The 15,113-nt window shown below is 49.7% G+C and overlaps 1 protein-coding gene across 2 annotated transcripts in view; it reads right to left on the reverse strand.

The window, feature by feature from the left end:
* The window catches only part of GAB2 (GRB2 associated binding protein 2), a 195,240-nt gene that overhangs the window by 113,925 nt on the left and 66,202 nt on the right, over positions 1–15,113 (reverse strand). The window lies entirely within an intron of this gene.

The raw sequence follows: 15,113 nt of genomic DNA on the forward strand, positions 1-15,113 counted from the left end.
TCCAGCCAGAAAAGTGAGCAAACAGCTCATGAGTGGGTCAGAGGCAATTCCTCCTCCCTGAAAACGTTTGTCTGTTACAGCCAGCTCGTGAACACACTGCAATGGCAACACTTCCCGCGGCTTCAGTGAGAGCAGTGAACGTGGCTAGGAAATTCTCTGCACCATAGAAAGCACCTTTTAAAACATAGATACCAAAAACCATTGGTAGGAAATCTGGTACCTTCACCAATACACCTGGTACCAGCCCTAAATATAGCTACCGCACCTAGGAAATAGGTATTGGTGGAAGATATGTTGCGACGCTGGCTGTATGAACAACCCAAACCATAATACTTGTTATATGTGAACAGAGGCTGATAAGCCAGAAACTAATCAACCACCATAAAGAAAACTGATAAGCCGCACAGTGCTCAGCTCACATGGGAGAACCAGACAGGGCTGGTTCAGAAAAATCTATGATCCTAGCGAAGTCACCCATCTAGCAGCACCTGTGATGAACTCAGGGTTGTGAGTGGAGACGTGGGCTTTATCCTGTTGGTTCTGCCCTTGACTTGTTTGTGTGACTTTGGGGGGGGGGTAGTGTCTTTACAACTCTGTGTGAGTCAGTGAGCCTCCCACTCCTGTCTGTAAAACAGGCAGAATGATGCTTCCCCACCCTTGCAGAGTGCTGCGAGATCTACAAACACAAAACACCCTTTAAGTTGTTATTATAAGGACCGACTTTCAGTGTGACGCTTCCTGGAAAGCTCCTATCCCATGCCAGCAAATCTTCCCAGAACTGGGGGTGAGAGTGGAGGGACAGGGAACAGGGCGTTTGGGTGCAGCAGGGAGTTAGTTGAGGTTTCATATGAAATGGGAGAAGAAGCTATTCTGCAGTGTCTCAGGGTCATGATAAAGGGGAACTGACTTAATGCTCCAGACTCTTAAGTTACCGCCATCAGACAGCTCTCCTTCAGCTGCTTACACTCCACAGCATGCGTGACAGGAGCCTTAGCAGCAAATAGTATCCCACTGGCATTGCAGCCTGTCTCTGGTGGGCTGGTGCCCCATCACCTAGGCGTTCCCTGCAGTTGCAGGTTTGGCAGCATTGTCTGAACTGGCCCTAATCTAAGACTCCCCATAAGCAAAGGCCATTTGTTATAGCCCTGCCTGCATCAGGATGGTGTGGACTTTGCATTGTGAAGTCTCAACGTTTTGCATGATACAGCCTCCCACCATCCCCAGGTTTTGGGACCCTGATACCCTGTATGCTTAGCTTGAAGGGCACGGCATGGCCAGGAGAGGTGGTAACCCTATTCCCAGCTCTTCTGGACTGATAGCAGCAGGGAGTGCCACAGAGACAGGCAATCAGCTATTACATTGATGGGCACAGCATAAGGATCTGAGGATGTAGGGATGGGAGCGTGGATGGATGGATGGATGGATAGAGGGGTTCACACAGGGCTATGGCTATCGCTCAGTTGCGACACCTTCCACTGAGTAAGACGCTCCACTGAAGGGGCTGGTTTGAAGCCTGGTGACTGCAACATGGAGGCTTTGGCCCTATGGAATAAAACACAAAGGAAAAGTCACATCTTTCCACCCTCCGCCAGCGCTGCTATTTCTTCCGTGGTGCCAAGAAGACATGTTCTGTCGGCACAATCAGTGTTGTGACTGTCTGGGAAGGTTCTTGGGAGCAAAGGTTAAATGATGAACTCTGGTTAACTCTAGCAGCCTGCAGGGCATGGCTGACCTTATGTAGTAAACAACTGGCTGGACACCAGGAGACCACAGGGACTTCACAGCCAGGCTGCTCCTTGCGGGCACATTTCCAAAGCACGAATCTTTGCTACGAGACTGCAACAGCCAGGATGCACTTGCTGATGGAGTGAGCTAATCGTTCTGTTGTGGGTTGCACTGCAAGCAGCCATTTCAAACAGCCTTGGAGAGCCCTGCATGGAGCCACGCAGGGGAGAGTGATGGCTAATCAATAATAATGCTCTGCATTACAGCACTCCTTCTGAGTGTCAGAGCACTGTACAGACAGCAATTAGCTGAGCTTCCCAGTACCCCGGTGGGGCCTGTAATCAGCATTTACACCCAGGGAAACTGAGGCACAGAGCAGTTAAGTGACTTTCTCAAGAGAACCAAAGCAAAGCAAGAAATATCATCCAGGAGTCTTGCCCCCCAGAACCCTGGTTTAAATGTGACACAACACTCCCTCCTGAGTTTGGATTTCAAGCTTGGGACCCAGAGGCTGTTGCGGAGGTTTTACGCTCAAACCCTAGCACAAATCAGCGCAGTCTCAGCTGCCTATGGCCCAAAAAGGCTGGGGTAGCAGCGAGAAACAGCTGGAGCTCAGGGACAAGGCCACTCCTGCTTCCCCATGAATGCCTCCAACATGCATACTGGGACAGCAGTGTCGTTAGGCCGGCTCTATTCCTCCTGGGAAATGCCCCTCTCCTGGGGGAAACTCACCAGCCTCCCGAAAAGGGCTATAGCCCAGCAATAAGGTGAATGAAGGGCCCAATTCATCGTTCAATTTCCAGGGTAAATGAGGCAGTGAGATTGACACCGGACATCCCTCTGCCATCCCATGTTAACCTAAGTAAAGACCCACACCTTGCTGCTATAGACTTATGTATACTACAGCCAGCTAAAATAGGTGAGCATCTTCTTTCAATTCCATGGCAGGATCAGTGTGACTTGAAGCAAGAGATTTCTCCTCTAGCCATTTTGTTGGGATCTGCTTTGAGTCCTGTGGAAAGAAGACTCCTCTGGGGACTCTATAGATGATGAACACAAGAGCTCTCAAGAGCAGCAATGCCTCCCAGAGTCCTTTCCACCTGCTTCTCTGGGGCTTGCAGGTTGCATGACTATGACCAGCTTTCCTCATTGCAAAGAAATGACATCAGCATTTATGCCCCAAACTATGAGATGCTATTCTGACACCTCGTAACAGAACAGCTGTGCTCAGAGGCTGATGTTCTGATCTCGGGAGCCTGTGATTCAGGAAGTATTTGGATGCCTGATTATGAATCCCCCCTTATGTGAATCACCCCAAACTTCTCTTTCCCTGACTTTTCAGATCTATGATCTCTTTTTTCTCCCACTTGCAGGGGGCAGAGGATGGGACTGCTATCATCAGGATCTTCATTAACTTCTAGATAATACCTAGTCCTGCCTCAGTGCAGGGGACTGGACTAGAGGATCTATTTAGGTCCCTTGCAGTCCTACATTTTTATGATTCTATGATTCCCTTAGAGATCTTTGGATTATCATCATCTTCTCCCTCTTCTCCCGGCCTGCAGGAGGAATCAGTGATAGGATCTCAGCTCCCCTCCCTAAGAGCCAAGGGATGCAGACAGTAGAGGTTTTTTAACTTGTTAGTGAAGGTCAAAGGAGGGGGAGTCACCAGAGATCTTCAGGGAAGGAACAAAGCATTTGAAGGCACACACTGGATTTTCTTGTGGGGGGCTGAGGCAGGCTCTTCTCTTCAGCAGGAAGTGGAGTTGTCTGCCTGAGCCATTGGAGCAAAATATGCATCTGCACACTGCAGGGTTGCTGCTTGGGGCAGTAAATCAACACAAAGACAAAATGCTTTGCTAACCACTTGCACAAGAACATAAGAACGGCCATACTGGGTCAGACCCATGGTCCATCTAGCCCCAGTATCCTGCCTTCCGACAGTGGCCACTGCCAGGTGCTTCAGGGGAGTGAACAGAACAGATAATCATCAAGTGATCCATCCCCTGTCACCCATTCCCAGTTTCTGGCAAACAGAGGCTAGGGACACTTCAGAACATGGTTTTGCATCCCTGCCCATCCTGGCTAATAGCCATTGATGGACCTTTCCTCTATGAATTTATCTAGTTCTTTTTTGAACCCTTTTTATAATCTTGGCCTTCACAACATCCTCTGGCAAAGAGTTCCACAGGTTGACTGTGTGTTGTATGAAGAAATACTTCCTTTTGTTTGTTTTAAACTGCCTACCATTGGCCCTTGCTTTCCTCCAGTTAAGAGGCTCTTGGGGCACAGAGCATCCTGCTTTGCTTCAGAATTCCATGTGCACGAGAAGTAGCTTGGTAAACTGGAATCAGGTATAGCCAGCCCCTCCGGGGGTACAAGTTAGTGATGGGCAGTCCTCAAAGGACTAAAGATCTGAGCCCATGAATCCTGCTCCACTGAAGTCAGTGGCAACACCCATGTCCCCCACTCAGGATGAGGCACTCCATTTTGATAGGCTTTGGAGTTCATTGAGATTTGGAGGCTTTTGAGATGGCAAAACAGGGCAGGAAACGTCACAAGGATTGTGCTCCTTCCTGTTTCCAAGAGGTGAGAATGGGCTCTCTGGAAATGCTTCTAGCCCGGGCCTGAAGCTGGTATTGAAAGATCCGGAGAACCTGCATACATTGCAAAGGAAAATATGTTTGAGAGACACGGTCAAGTTGACTTATACCCAGGGGTATCTTCTGTATAAACAAGGGGCCAGAGCCCCAGCTGGTGTAAATCAGCATAGCTCAATTGACACTGGTAATGGTTTTCATCAGCTGAGGATCTGGCCCAGGTTTTACACAGCCCCAGATCAACAGAGCTGTGTAAGTGAAATTTCTCTGGAGTGATGTTTTCCAGTTAGATTTCAAACACTTCCCCTGAGATGCTGCAGCCCAAACATGGAGGCTTTGGGCTCCTGGGGAGAGCCAAGGGAGTGAGTGTGATTAGAAACACGTTGGGATCCTTACCAGGCCAGAAGCCAAAGTCCAACCCTTCAGTTCATCCCCCACTAATGGAAAAAAACAGACAAACACCATAGCATGAAGCACGTGCCCTTGGAATCTGGCCTTGGCAGCCTCTCTAAAGTGCCATGTATATCTCTGGCGCGCTTCAGTACCACCACCACGATGTCAGCCCAGATAGCCGGTGTGAATCAAAGTAATCCCACTGACTTCAAAGCTGATTTATACCAACTGTGGATCTAGCTCATAATATCTCACTGCTCATATGCACCGAAAAAGCCTTTAACAATCCTTGGCCAGATCCTTAACTGGTCTAAATGGGAAAAACTCCATTGGCTCCGCTGCGCATATTTCCCCAGGAATCCTGACTGGCCATGGATCTATCTGCCAACACGATCAATATCTGAAAAGTATTTCAGAAGGCAGTGGACCTCTTCCCCCTTCATGTATTATTAAAATCCCTATTGTTCAATGTATTAAGGACATGCAGCACTTTGCATTAGAAAATGACCTCTTTGCTGACCCACTTAAACATCTTCCACTCAAACGTAAACACATCAGAAGCGCTGAAGCAAGAAGGAGGCAAATGTCAGCATGCAACATCCTCATGTGGCCGTAGCCAGACAGCTCAAGGATGGAGGTGTCGAGATTCATTGTCATGAGTGGATGACAGATGCTACCTAAATGATTGGGAAGCTACTGCAGAGATGGAGGATGGCCTAGTAGCGATCCTTGGGAGACCTGCATGCAGGTTCCTGCTTCACCTCAAACTTCCTGGGTGACTTTGGGCAAAATATTTAGGGCTAGATTTTTAAAGGTAGTTAGGCACCAATAGGTGTTAGAAACTACTCACTTTTGAAAATCCCACTGGGCACCTATGTACATCATTAGGCACTAAAATACCTTTAAAAATCTGGCCCTTAGTCTCTCTGTGGTTTATTTCTCCATCTGTAATATGGGGATAATAGCACTTTTTCTACCCTGCCAGGGTATTGGGAAGTGCCCAGATACAGTAGGAATGGGGGCCATATAAGTACCTTAAATAAGACATAGAGGTATTATTTGCCTTCAGTGCATCCAGTACAAAAAGCAGCAGCAAGACTTCTCAGCAAGCCAAGCTGTGGAGAGCACATCACTACAGCACGACGCAGTCCTCTGGCTTCCTATGGGACAGGGCATCACGTTTATGTGTATGAGTTTTTCAAAGCCAATATGCTTTGTGTTGCTTAGGACTTGTCTTCACTAGACTTTTTAGTCAATTGCTATTAACTCCAGGAACTTAATGGGTCTGTGAAGGCTCCGGAGGACACCTGGCTTTAAAAACTTCATACACATAACTTCCTGCTCTTTCAGAGGGAGAGGAATGGAGGGGAAACCTTACATGACAGAAGCTACTACTTCTGTTTATTCTTAAGCCTGCAAGACTCTCACCTAATCAAGTGGTGTGCATGGTACAACAACCAGAATAGAACACTGGCCTGGATACAGGTCTAGGAGCCAGGAATTCTTGAGCTTGGGTAGGTCTCTTAACCTCTCTGGTCCTCAATTTCCTCACTGCCTTTCCTACCAACCCTTTCCTACCTCAGAGGGGTGTTGCAAAGATGATTTCGCTAATGTTTGCAAAGTACTTTGAGCACGGACGCATTGCTACGTGATGGGCTGAGAAGTACTTCTCTGCTTGAAACATTTCCGTGATCTGGGAGGCAGCAAAGGGCTGTGGGAACCTGAAGTGGAGATGATGAGTTTTATTGCAGCATGTGGTAATCATTCCTCCAAGACAGGAATGGGGTGAGGGAATCAGCAGCTGGGAGGAGGACTGGTGGAAAAGATGATTTTGAGATATATTTACAGTGTTAAATCATGTCTGGGACTGATACTGGGGTGTGTGTGTGCAGCTTTTATGCCAGTAAGGCCAGCAGGAAGCATTCTTTGTGGATAATGTGCTGAAGGGTCTGACCTGGTGAGCCAGAGCTAGCACTCCGAGGTATCCAGCAGGAGACCTGGGTTTGTATAGCAAGAAAGATGCTATCTATCCAAGGGAGCGGAAGTCGAGAGCTTCACTGATGCTATCTGTTCCCAGGCTGGGTGGTCAGATTGCTATTGTGTGGGTTAGTATGGACTCTCTGTGGAGGGGTGTTGACCAGACCTCTAAAGGGAGCCCTAGCCCTGTTCTCTCACTTAAGGGAATTCAGCGTGGCAGATGGACCTTGCCTTGCAGCTGGCTGGAATGGGTTCCTACCCAGGAGAGGCAGGTGATCTGCCTTGCCACGCAGGAGACGTGGAGTAAATTGCCATTTGCAGGTCTGAGATGGACACTGAGGCGATTCAATGGTAAAAAGGGCAGAGAGGGCGGCCGTAGCCAGGGGCTGAACTAGAAAGGAGGGAAGAGCTTGTGCTCTCCAGACAATTGAGGAAGCATTGCCCCATTCCCAGCAATCCCCCATTTATGACATTCCCTGTTCACCTGACTCTGAACTTACTGACACGTATTTGACAGCTGCGTAACGCCATTGTCTTCAGTGCAATTATTCCTGGCTGACATCAGCATAAGTGAGACAAGAAGCATGGTCCAGGTGCAGAATAGCTAACCGCCCTTATGCAGCCACAGACCCAATACATTTCCTCACAGCATTCTTGGGGGTTAATTAGTGTTTTCAAAGTCCTCACCTGACAGGCACAATTATATGTACGTGCTAAGTATTAATCACCCAGGGTAGCTTTGTGGCCACAAAGAAGCATGCGGCAGGTATGCGGCTTGACTGCACGGTGCCGCGCAGGCAGCAGGGTGAGTCAAAGTCAGTGAGGCTAAGATAGCTGCAGATTCCTTGGCTCATTGTCACTGTCAGTGAATGGAGACGATCTGCCTTTTTTTGCGTGAGTCATGTTTTATGCAGTCTCAGTTTTAACCATATCACAGGCTGTAACACCCGCAGCAGCACTGTGTGCTCTCTGGCCAACGCCTGGCATGTGTTTGAAGTCAGCTGGGAGACAGGATTTCTCAGCCTGCACATGGCTCATCCTCCTCCTGACGCAGCAGCTCTTGCATTGTTGTGCTGACTCACCCCGCCCCTTGTATCCTAGACTGGATATGCTGGGGCGACTCAGCAACAGCAAGTGGCTGAGACTGGGTTGTTGGGTTTTGCCTGAAGGATCGGGGTGAGCATACGGCACAAGGGAGGGGAAAGAGAGAGAGAGAACACAAAGCACACCACTCTTAGCAACTTAACATCTCTAGGCACTTCTAGGGTGACCAGATAGCAAATGTGAAAAATCAGGATGGGGGTGGGGGGTAATAGGAGCCTATATAAGAAAAAAACCCCAAAATCGGGACTGTCCCTATAAAATTGGGACATCTGGTGATCCTAGGCACTTATAAATAAATTAATGGAGATATCCTAGCTCCTAGAATGGGAAGGGACCTTGAAAGGTTATTGAGTCCAGCCCCCTGCCTTCACTGTCATGACTAAATACTGCTTTGGCTCCAGATCCCTAAGTGGCTCCCCTCAAAGATTGAACTCACAACCCTGAGTTTAGCAGGCCAATGTTCAAACCACTGAGCTGTCCCTTTCCCCTTCTGTTCTGAGAGTCTAGGTATGTTCTGAGTCACTCTGGCTTTAGCATATTGCACTAGGATAACCAGGCATGGTTTATCCAACTCTCTTTTAGGTAACAATCCAGAGAACTGGATGGGCCGGGATTGCTAGCTGAAATCAAATCCTTTCATCTCTTGCTTGCTAGTTTTAATTTATCCTGAGCATTTGCCCAGAGCTCAAAGCTGGGGAAAGTTTAGTTAATGTCTCCCCTCCACATCTGCTGTTCATGAGTGGCTGCAATATGGGGCTCCCCGGGTAGTTCCCAAACTGTGGTACACAAGCTTGCTGTTTCAGCCATGCACAGTCATGGTATGTGAACTGGTAAAGTTTGGATGCTGTGGCTCTTAAGTGCTGGTTGGGAACATAACCTGTTGTGTGACCAGGGGCATTTGAGGCAGGGCTGCCCAGAGGATTCAGGGGGCCTGGGGCAAACCAATTTTGGGGGGCCCTTCCATAAAAAAACATTGCAATACTATAGAATACTATATTCTCATGGGGGCCCCTGTGGGGCCTGGGGCAAATTGCCCCCCCCATCCCCGGGCAGCCCTGGTTTGAGGTGTGATATACCTTTGGAGGGGCATCGCTACAGAGGAAACCCCAGGAGTGTGACATTTGACAGGGGTAGCGGGGAATCCAGTGGCACAACCTACTGCTGCTGAGGCTCTGCAGACGGTCTCACTCCAAAGGCAGTGGGGCAGGGGCCCTGGAACAGAGGGGGGCATGGCTCCCCACTTTTACTGGCCATAAGGGTGAGTGATGAGGGAAAGGGGGCGGGGTCTTGGGGGGAAGAGACAGTACGGGAGCAGGGACTCAAGGAGCAGGGGCAGGGAATCGGGGGGGAAGGGGCGGAGACAGCAGGGACTCAGGGAGCAGGGGCAGTGTGGGGGCAGGGAATCGGGGGGAAGGGGCGGAGAGAGCGGGGACTCATGGAGCAGGGGCAGTGTGGGGGCAGAGAATCGGGGAAGGGGCGGAGAGCAGGGACTCAGGGAGCAGGGGCAGGGTGGGGGCAGAGAATCAGGGGAAGGGGTGAGAGAGCAGGGACTCAGGGAGCAGGGGCAGTGTGGGGGCAGAGAATCGGGAAGGGGCAGAGAGAGCAGGGACTCAGGAGCAGGGGCAGTGTGGGGCAGAGAATCGGGGAAGGGGCGGAGAGAGCAGGGACTCAGGAGCAGGGGCAGTGTGGAGGCAGAGAATCGGGGGGAAGGGGCAGAGAGAGCAGGGACTCAGGGAGCAGGGGCAGTGTGGGGGCAGAGAATCGGGGGGAAGGGGCGGAGAGAGCGGGACTCAGGGAGCAGGGGCAGTGTGGGGGCAGGGACTGGGGGGGAAGGGGAGGTGCCAGGGCAGGGTCTCGGGGAGAAGTGGGGGTGTGGCCTCGGGGGAAGCGTGGTGCAGGGTTAGGGATTTGGGGGGGAAGGGGCAGTGCAGGGGTGAGGTGGGGCCACAGTTCAAGTGCCAGTGGCCCACCCACTGTTAGGAAGCTTTGGCCGCCCCTGCAATGGGGCCCTCAATGAAAAGCCCAGGAAAGAGTTTCTCAAACACCTCAGTTGGTTGAGATGCACATCTTAGTTTCCAAGAGCTTGTCTGAGCCCAGCTCTCTGAACCTTCTGGAAGTTCACCCATCAACAGCCGCGACTGGCTCTGCAGCGGCCTGTGTGAAATGAACTGGCAGCCTGAGCCCAGTCCTCGCATCACAAGCAATCATCATGCCCGCTGGCACCCGTTCAGTCGCTGCAGACTTCCTGGGGGAGCGGAGCTCTCTTGGAGGTTTGTTCCAGCAAGACCCCATCTGGGGCACTGTTTGGCACAGAGGCAAACATCTGCAGAGGTGTGAGTGACTGGACATGAACACACTGGCAAGCGGTAGTGGTGCTAGGGGGAAGTGCAGCTTGCTGGCAGGCAGGGGAGATGGAGGAGTGTGTGCTGATTCTACCATTTAAATGTCCTTTTCTAGCAATGAATGCTCCAGTGGCTTCAGCAGCTGAGTAAATAGATCTGATCTGAAACCCATTTTAGATTCTTCCTCTGCCTCCCCAGAGGAAGATGAGGAATTACAGCTTTGTCGTTCCCACACCATCCTGATGAGCAGCCTTGGTGAATATACAGAGAACTCCTGTTCCTTCAGTAGTGGGTCTGTGTGTAACCCAGATGCGTTTATACAGCAGCTACAAGAGCCCAGGGAATCAGAAAAAAGGGGTTGGTTGTTACTAAGCATTCCCAGTCTCTCTTTGAAGGCAGTGAGGAAGTTGCCATTAAGGGCAGTTCTACTTGTCTCTACATTCCCTTAGCCAACCAGAGCTCAGGCTGAGGGAGAGGTTGCAGGAGCTGGTGGGAGTGCCTATTGGACTCAGCTGGATGACTGAACTTGGGAATTTGGCTGCTGCCTGGGTTGGGTAACATTTTGGCTATAGGTGAATGTTATCTCAGCCTTTACCTACTAGCTAAGTTCTTGGTCAAAATAATGCACCACCCACTGTGATGTAACTTATGGACCTAGAGGCAGAGCTGGGAAGAGGGCTTTGATTGCCCTTAGAAGCTAAAGAGTCTGTGGAAATTATGTTTAGCAATTGGCTGACTGCTTTATTTGGGGGTTCGGTCTTAGTGGATGAGGAAAAGAACAGAAGTGGAGCTCAGTGAGGACATGGTTCTGCACACTCCCCATCCCTCTCCACCCACCTGTGGGCATGGGGAGTATCTGGAGAGCAGGAACTGTGCTCCGCATCAGACCCAGACCCAAGATGCAGCTACGTCTCACTCGGCTGAGCAGAAGATGGGGGGCAGAGGGGCAGCCTTCCTCCCAGATTCATGCAAGGGAGACAAGGATACAATCTAGGCCATAACAAGGAAGGGCTGTTTCTAAGCAGCAATGGTTGTTTAATAGGTAGCGTGGCTTTCCGCAGAGTGCTCCTATTCCTGCAGGTTTGTTTCCTCACACTACGTTCAATGCTGGGCACCTCAATTCCACACAGATGTCAACAAACAGGACAACATTCCAAGAAGAGCAACAGAACATATGATTAAGGGGCCAGAGAGACTGGCTTGTTGAGCTAATATGTTTAGCTTGGCTACACAACAACTTAGTAGGGACATGATAACTGTCTGCAAGTATTTGCAGGGTGTAAACACTACGGAGAAAGAGAAATGGTTTAGATTTGTACTAGGGACTATAATGAAGAAGAATGGGGTGAAAGGAGAATTCAGGCTGAATATCACACCATGTTTTCTAATAGTAAGCTCTATCAGAGTGTGGAATAGTCTCCCAAGGGAAACAGGGCAAGCTCTGTCCCTTGAACCATTTAATGTTAGACAGGACACACCAACAGGCTATAGGGAACAATCCTTCTTTGACAGCGAGGTATTCTAGATTTTCCTGTGAAAATTTGTCTTGTCAAAAAACAATTTTCCATCCAAAAAATGTTTTGATAGAAAATGTTCGGGCAGCCCTAATTGTTACACTTCGGCTTTAGATCTCATCTGAAAGACTCCCGCCTCCCTCTCTCCCTACGCAGCTAACTGTGAAACTGAATTTCATATAACCCTATAACAGGTCCCTGTTTTCTATTTCAATTTGCTATACACATTTCTACAGTGCTCATCCCTGCGGCATCTGGGCCCCCCCACAAAATCCTTTCCCTGGTTCCTTCCCTTTGCATGTTAAGAAAGAGAGAGTTTCTAGCATTAGTTAGGCTGTAAGCTCAGGGACTTCTCTGTGTTTGTATGATGCCTCGCACAATGTGCCCCTTGATCCTAGACAACTCTACATTTCAGCCCTCTTTTCCAAGACTGACTATTTAAAATCTCGTGGTACGAATCCTGCCTTGATTTGAACCCCTTCTAGCACCACTGCACCTTCTTGGAAGGGAGGATTTAAATTTAGAATTGTTGGCTGCATATTCATAGACTGTGGAACTGTAAATAAATCTCACTTAGCCTAGAAATGCCTTTGGCCTCCCAGCCATAAGCACCCCTGCCTTTTATAGAAGAACTAAATATCTGGTTTCTATAGTTATTCCAGTAAGCACTCAGTAGTCTTTTTTAAATCAAGCAAATGTTATGTAGAATAGCAGGGCATGGTTTGTGGGGATAGTGGTGGAATCTGGGCTTCGTGCGGGTCGGGGATATTAAAAATAAATCTACGAGCAATAAGAAAACCTCATGCCAAATGGCATACTGTGCCAAGCTTCAGAAAGGTGAGGTGGTAAATGTGATTAGCTTTTAGATGCTGCAGTGAGTTGGACTAAGAGTGAAAAAGGACCTGGAACCAACAGCTGCTAATATAATAACGAGGCTCTGTCCTGCTAATCTGATGGTCTCAAAGCATTAGTTCTAAGCAAGCATTCACCAGTCATCATGCCAATGGGGTGGGTGGGCATCATTATCCCTGTTCTTCAGCCGAACATACTGAGGCACAGAGAGGTTATGGGACTGGCTCAAAGACACACCTTAAGGCAGTTGGGTTCTACTAGCAAGAGACTCCAGGACTTCTGGTGAACATTGACTCATGTAGCATGCTCAGATTCTCAGACCTCACCCACAGCCTCCCCGAGACGCTCCTCAACCCCAATTTAGATATCTCCTGGAGGCACCATTCATTGGGAGATAAGCAGGGGTATGCACAAGAGGGAGCAAGCAGGGGCATGGGCTCCCCAATGAACACTGGAGGCACAGAACTTCTCCCGCCCCGGGCGCCACAGAGGCAGGGAAGAGCAAGCTCCTGCCAGGGCTGGGGGGGGAAGGGGAGGGAAGAGCGAGCTCCTGGGGGGGGAAGCACAGAATGTGCCCCTCCAAAAGGGGTCAAATTTAAATTCCTGCACACACCCTGCCCTGGAGCTAAGCGTTTAGCTTGAAAGAGACCAAAGCCTTTAGCTGCAAGCAAGTGGATACCTGACTAGCAGGAAACTGGGCAGGAGAGGTGGGGTGGGGGCATGGCTTGGGACATCTGGGTTGCAGCCTGGCTAAGAGGCTTATTCCTTGGGCTCGCAGGGTTGGGTACATTTTTAAAGGTTGGTATTTATATGGCATTAAACAGATTTGTATGAAGTCTCAGCCAGCACTTGGATCTGGGTAGCTTTCCTTTATCCACGGTTCCGTCTGGTACAGACCGAACAGCACGTCCGTAATACAGACCACAGAACTGCCCTAAGGAGAGTCTAAAGTGCTTTCTACAAAGTAGAACAGCAACATCAATCTCCCAGGAACTTGCCTTCAAAGGGCCTCTTCATCTTTCTGACAGCAGCGCTCAGTAAAACCCTATTACCCATAGCTTAATAAATCAGACCTCAGTCCCTAGACAACGGTCACCCGTGATCCCTGGCTGACTCTGTTGCCCATCATTCAGTAATCCACAAAGACGTCCTGCTCATGTTGTTGAATTGAGTTTCTTTGTGAAGCCAGTTTGGGACTCTTTAATTTGTTATTAATCCAAATACAGACAGAAAATTGCCATGTCCAGGGGACAGCCGGGAGTAGGGTCCTACCAAATACATGGCAGTGAAAAACACGTCATGGACCATGAAATCTGATCTTCCCCATGAAATCTGGCTATTGTAAGGTAGACCAGATTTCACAGAGTTGGGTGACCAGAGAGTGGTGGCGGCTGCTGGCCAGGAGCCCTGCTCTAAAGGCAGCGCTGCTGCCAGCAGCAGTGCGGGAGTAAGGGTGGTTTGGTATGGTATTGCCACCCTTACGTCTCCGCTGCTGGTGGCGCTGCCTTCAGGACTGGGTGCCCAGCCAGCAGCCGTTGTTCTCTGGCTGCCCAACTCTGAAGGCAGCAGCACAGAAGTAAAGGTGGCAATTCTGTAACGCCCCCTACAATAGCCTTGTGACCCGCTCCCCATGACCCCTGTTTTGGGTTGGGACCGCACACAGTTACAATACTGTGAAATTTCAGATTTAAATCTCTGAAACCATGAAATGCATTATTTTTTAAATCTCCTGACCAGGAAATTGACCAAAATGGACCATGAATTTGGTAGGGCCCTAGCTGGGAGAGAGGAGTAGATCACTGTTGTAAGGTCTCTACCTCTGATGGGACTCATGCCAGCCAGGACAGGTAGTTGCTATTTTGTGCCAAAAAGAGAGGGCTCTGCTGAACCAGAGGGCTCTTCTGTAGCCATATATCATAGCATGGGGTATGGGGAATAGCATGGGAAATGAAAAAATAATGGCAAGATTACAATAGGAAGATTCTTGTATCAGCCTTTAAAGGCCTAGATTAGGGTTTCTCAAAACTGGGGTCCGCAGACCCCCAGGGTCCACGAGTCATGTCGGGGGCCGCCGGCCCCGCTGATCAACTACTCCCCCTCCCACCCAGTGCCTCCTGCACACCACAGAACAGCTGATCAGCAGCATGCAGGAGGTGCTGTGAGGGAGGGGGAGGAGCGGGAACGGGGTGTGTTAGGGGGAAGGGGTGGAAAGAGGTGGGGAACTGGAGGGTCAGGGTGGAGCGGGGACGGGAAGAGATGAGGTGGGGGTGGGTCCTTAGGGGAAGGGGTGGCGTGGGGGCAGGGCATGGGACTGAGCGAGGGGCTTGGCGGTCCGTGAAAAATTTTAAATCAAACTGGGGGTCCTCGGGTTGCTAAAGTTTGAGAACCGCTGCCAGCTGTAGGTGAGGGCCTGCAGCCACTCACCCTATAGTCTTGAATAGAGAAATGTGACATGCGACATGACTTTTCCTTTGCTTTATATATACCGGTAGGTTATCTTACATACACAAACAGGCTGGAATTCATTTTAGTTTGGATGTGGAATGTTGAGTCTTTAATGAAATTGCCCCAAGGAGGGGAGGGGAAAGGTTTCTGCATGACTCACA

This window comes from Mauremys reevesii, linkage group 1 (genome assembly GCF_016161935.1).
Source record: "Mauremys reevesii isolate NIE-2019 linkage group 1, ASM1616193v1, whole genome shotgun sequence".
Classification (NCBI taxonomy): domain Eukaryota; kingdom Metazoa; phylum Chordata; order Testudines; family Geoemydidae; genus Mauremys; species Mauremys reevesii.